Source organism: Tupaia chinensis, unplaced genomic scaffold (genome assembly GCF_000334495.1).
Source record: "Tupaia chinensis unplaced genomic scaffold, TupChi_1.0 Scaffold138126_1, whole genome shotgun sequence".
NCBI classification, from domain to species: domain Eukaryota; kingdom Metazoa; phylum Chordata; class Mammalia; order Scandentia; family Tupaiidae; genus Tupaia; species Tupaia belangeri.
In genome coordinates, this window is record NW_006198026.1 from 937,694 (window position 1) to 943,693 (window position 6,000).

Here is a 6,000-nt window from a genome sequence, read left to right on the forward strand (position 1 = left end):
AACATACAAATATTTGGGGGTGTACAGCTGAGGCACACTCAGGTGAAAGAGGTGATCGTAAGAAACGAGTCCAGAACCTGATTGGCAAAGGAGTAAAAGGAGAAGCTCCAGTAAATGGCAATTGGATCATTACAGATCAGGAAATCTTAACCATGCACCTTAATGCCTTTGAGAAGAAAGGCAGGTAGTATTAGCAGTATTAATGCCTCTGGAGGTACTAATTTAGGAACTAAAGCTATTCATAGAATGCCAGATCGTACATTGTTGATAGCAGTTTCTATCTCAGACCTTAAAACTTGCATATGCCATACATGTTTGCCCAAAATACTAACAGGATGAAGAAATAGAGGAAAAAGATCAGTATGATGTGTCCATGCCCCAGAGAGGGGTGCTTTTCCTTTTTCTTTTTTTATGGCAAGTACACATGCCCTCTAGCAATTAAAAACAAATCTCTTCAACTGCTCAGTTATTTGACGGCCACTGCAATTATTTCCCATTAAATGAAGAGGAAGGTCTATAATGTGTCAGATCCATTTTAACTAAATTTTTGTAGAGCAAGTATACAATATGCTTTATGCTGATAAATTTATTTATTGTGTCACTTTGTAAATTTTTTATTCCATGTAACCATTTCAGTTATAATGATTTTTTCCCAAAAATATTTTTTCTAATTGCAAAGATAATCATGTAAAAATTGAAGTTATACTAAAATACATAAAAAAATAAATTTAAGAAATAATGTTAAAACTACCCAAAACCTCACAAGACACCAACTAAAAATTTTAATAGTTTTCTATGCATACAAACTGTCCACACAGAACTTAACTTTTCTTACATAACTTGTCTTAGTGCTAAGGGTAGCTAAGAATGCAGATCTGTCCTTTACCATGATTTTCTTCTTAGGGGTCGTTGTTGACATTCCCTGCAATCTAGCAAATATTATCACAACTCTAAATTTCAAACATCATTGATTATATTTGACCTTCAGTTGGGATGCAAAAGCACAGTCCAGAAGTCTTCTAATGCTCACATATCTTTAGGGACAACAAGAAAAGGTGTACCTCTTTAGTTACCTGGCAAGACCCAAACTCCTAATTCCCACAAAATAGGGCATTTCCAAACCTTATCAAACAGTATTTGAGTGGTCCTCTCTTCCTCACACTTTCCGTCTACAGCTAATTTCTGAATTTAATCCGTTTGGAGCATTTTTAGTGATACTGAGAGTCAAATACATTTGTAGGCTGCGAATTGAATCTTGCATTTTACAAGCATCATCCTCAGACACCAGAGTGCACAGTGAAACACCCTTCATTTCTTCAAATGTTAATTTTAAGCATAAAAAGGAAGCACTTTTATGATTTTTTTCTCTAATTATAACCAGAAGGTTTATACTATTTCCCTCAAAATGTCTGTTTTCTTTGGAAAATAAAATAAAGGGGTCTTTCTGTTTAACTACACACATAAAATCTGTTATTTAATTTATGTTTAATTTAATGAGAAGTTAGCCAATGTGTTATAGCACAATCTGCTGTTAATGGGGAATGGCAATTTCTGTTTAATGATTATTAAATAGCTTTATTGCCAAAATGCATCATTAATACAGATTATTAAATTGGCATGGAATCTGAAACACAAACTGCATGAATCGTTGCCTTTTCATCTTTTCCTTATTTTCCCCTGCACCACTGCACGCAAGTGAACCCACAGAGAGCTGGTTGCAAAGTCTCTAACTTCCTTGAAGCAGATCTCCACCACAGCTTAGCGGGCACGGCATTACCCAGGTTCCTGCACATAGAATATTACAGAAATTAATCACAGAGGGTGAGAACAATAATATGATGTGTCTCTGCACTGGAAAACTGGAGTTCAAAAAAAGAACCAAAGCCATCATTACACATCGGCTCATCCCTCCAAAAAGCTAAGAGGGGAGGCTAATAAACAAATGTCCATGAGAAAGTGAGCTGGTTCTACCCTCCAGCATACTGCTTCCAAGTTGCAGGAATCTGACTATTTTGAAAATACGAGATTCAGACAAAATGGAGTTGAGACACTAATTTATTTCTTTTTCCTGTTGTGTTATTGGTACTCTGTTATAATTCTCAATATTTTTCCCCAAGGCTGTCATACTTCTGTAAAATGAAAGCAAATATGATTCTATCATAATAGAATAAGCACAACCACAGAGGGTAGCTAAAATGATGTATTATGAGTGGCATGGAAATGCAATTTGGAGGGGGGGGAATCTAACTTGCTTTTAAGCAGTCATTGCAGAATGTCTTAGCGAACGATGACAATTTTCCAATCCTTCTCATGACTCCCACTATTAACTTTACTGAGCTTTTCCAACACTCTCAGTAGTTTCTCCAGTTATTGATGTTCAGCACATTTCTTTATAATAGGGGCAGAGATTTGAATGTATACTATTCACTCCTTTTTAAGACATAAAAGTAAAATGCTAAAGTTATAATTAAACAAAGTAATGTAGATAAAAGTTGAAAAATGTTTCCTTTAAGGATTCAGACCTGGAACTTTACACAGGACAAAAGAAGCAGTCTAAAATGGATTGCTGGATAATGGTGAATTATGTGATTTCTTTCTCTCTCTCTCTCTCTCTCTCTCTCTCTCCCTCTCTCTCTCGCTCTGTGTGTGTGTGTGTGCACATGCACGTGTGTGTATATAATATAGAATTGTTAATAACCTGGCTTTCTTTTCATTTGCATATTTCCATTAAAATGCAGTAGGATTTTCCCAGAAGGCTCTGTAGTGGTAGGAGCTCATAAAATAGAGACTAGAGGAAAAGAAATGAAGGGAATTACATTTAGCTCCTCTTTATTGCCAATAGTAGCATCACATAACAACACTGACGAAACAGCGGCTTTTGTTTTGATCTTCTGAAGTCCTATATGTGTACTCTGTCTCAGCTTTAACAAATAGAGTTGTGTTTGCTAAGAATTCATTGTATGCTTTGGAGTAAACAAATACTAGTATTTGACCTAAAATGATACATGAATTGCATTCAAGTTCTGTCTTCAGTGATATTCTAAAGCCAAATTTAGGAAGCATATCTTTGTATCAAATGATGCTTAAATCAGAATCCCGAAAATATTAGAAACATTTGAGCATGAGATATAACTCAGTAATTGTATTTCAGATTGCCAGTATATGTTTTGTATATCTATTTTATATATATTATATTACATAACTTATAAATGTTATGAGAATTTTTATATAGAGATATCTTAACTACTTCACATTTTAGACCACAGCATATTTCTAGCTAAAAAACTAGAATGAATTTCTCTCCTGAATGATAGTAACTGTCTAATGGGAAAAAATTGAAATTCCTTAATATTAATAAGGCAAGTAAGTTTGATCTCTTATATATACATACATATATATGAGCATCAGACAAAATGGAATTGAAACACTAATATGTAACATGCTATATATATGCATATATGTGTTACAAGTATATAACACACACACACATATATGCACACACACACACACATATATGCTATATATACGTCTATATGTTTATTTCTACTCCAGTCTCTCTCTGCAATTCCATTGTAACTTTCTGCCCTGGTTTAAGAAATTTACCCATATATTGTGATGAACTGCAATCCAGTAATCACATACCTTTCATTTGCCATGCCTGCTTTGTTCTGACTGATACTCTTAGAATGAGATACTGCCTTGGCCTCAGGAATTAAACATTGACTTGACTGCTCAATATTCATGAATGAGTGCCCCATTTCCTTCTGTAAAATCTCTCTTGGTTTAACACATGCCTTTCCATTACCAGGTCCTGTTGATGCTTTTATTTACCCATTTTAGGGACATCATTGCTCTGATTGATTTAGCCAAGCCTTACAACTGAGATTCTACTTCCAGCTTATGATTCTTTTCCCATGGAGACATGCTCTAGACTTCTACATAATATTCATATTACCTTTCCTAATCAACTACCCTGCAGATAGCCAGAATTTTGTCTACACTCACTTCAGTGATCTCCGACCTTTTATTCAGTTACCAATTGAACCTCAATTCTGAAAGGCTGTTTATTTGTTGAACTACAACTATGTTTAACATCATGTGGTCTCTTATCTAACAGAGATATTTGTTGGAACTGACCAAATTATGTGTGCTGTGTTAGCCCTTTTCTCTTAAATTATAATTTCCTTTGGGAAAACTTTTTTAGGACTATATTTCTACTGAGGAAATCCTTACTATATTTTTATGCTTAGTCCCCATGTTGTATTTCCACAGCTTAAATATGATCTGAAAGAGGAGACCATTGATGTATTAATGAAAAAGACACTTTTCAATAACTAGAGTAATAAAATAACCCAAAACTAGTAAGTTTGAAGATATTAAAATACAGATTAACCAGTCACTTAACTGTGATTCTTTATGTCTTAAAAGAGCATAACTAGGGGTCAGCAATTGGTGTGGTGGCTAAAGGCACTGGACTTCCACATGGTCAACCATGGTTTGAGTCCCAGACCTGGAAGCTTGCTTCTCACTTTCTTTCTCCCTCTCTCTCACTCTGTGTGTATGTGTGTGTCTGGAAATATTAAAATAGTGATAATAAAGAAAATTAAATAAATTATTTATTTTAAAAAAAGAGCATAACTAGGGCAAACTCATGGCCTGGTGGTTACATGAACTGGAACCTACATGGCTGACTGCTTGGTTTGAGTCCTGGAGACCTGTGACTTTATGGCTCTTTATGTATGCCCAAAATCCCATAAAGAGAGATAAATTGAAGAGAAGGGATTGTAACATGACCATTCCCCAAGGGGATGCTTTCTCATTTTCACTCTCTTTCTGTCTATCTCTTCCTGGTGAGCACATGTGCTCTCTGGCAAATTCAAAAAAAAAAATCTATATATATCTATATATCTCAGAAACAGGAATGGTTTAGAGGTTTAGAATATGATCCCTAAGGTCCTTTCCAACTCTATAATTTTCTAATACTCTGTAAGTGTAAACGTTGAATATAACTAAGGTTATACACCAAACTCTTCTCTTTTTTTTTGAATTATTTTATTTAACTTTATTTATTTATTTAGAATTATTTTATTTAACCTTATTAATTCATTTATTTTTTAAAAATTATTCATTTATTTATTTAATTTGACTTGCTATTATTACTTTATAACTTGACCAGAGACAGAGAGAAAGAAAGGGAATGTGAGAAAGCAAGCCACCAGGTCTGGGACTCGAACTGAGGTTGACCATGTGGGAATCCTGCACCTGTAACCAGCATGACACCTGCCAGCCCTATTTATTTCATTTTTAAAATTTGATCAGAGTGGGGAGGGGGATTAGAAAGCAAGCCACCAGGCCCAGGACTCAAATCACAACCAGCCATGTGGGAGTGCAGCACCCTTAATCACCACACTATCTGCCAGCCCCCAGAAGGCTCTTTTCACATGCCATAGGCATGCAATTAGATGAAGTTTTCTGATCTTTAATTTTGTCACATGTAAAGCGGGTATAAATATGCTTTATTTCATGGCTAAGATGAAGATTAAAAAAAGATTTGTAAACTTCCTAAGCATTTTATTTGTAGGCAATATTATGTAATTCATTGGTCATAAAATTTTGAAATACAGAATTATTTCCTTTTATATATTTATTTTTAATTGCCAGAAGGTATGCATTCTCACCAGAGAGAGAAATACAGAGAGTGCCAGGGACCAGCCTCGGCGGGGTTGGGTTGGCTCAACGGAGGCGACGCTGGAAAGAAAGGAAGACTAAGGCCTCGTGCCTTTTCATGCACGTCCTCAGCCGGACACTCCCAGAGATCACTCTCTGAGGAGTGACAACTGTTAGGAATCATCGTGCCTTTTTATTGAAAATGCGATACATGCAAGTAAATGGGAGAGGGCTACGTGTACTAATTATCAATTCATAAAGTTTTAACAATAGAAACCATTCAGGGTTTGATTAAGGGCAGGTCTATTAATCATCGATACAGTTCAACAATTG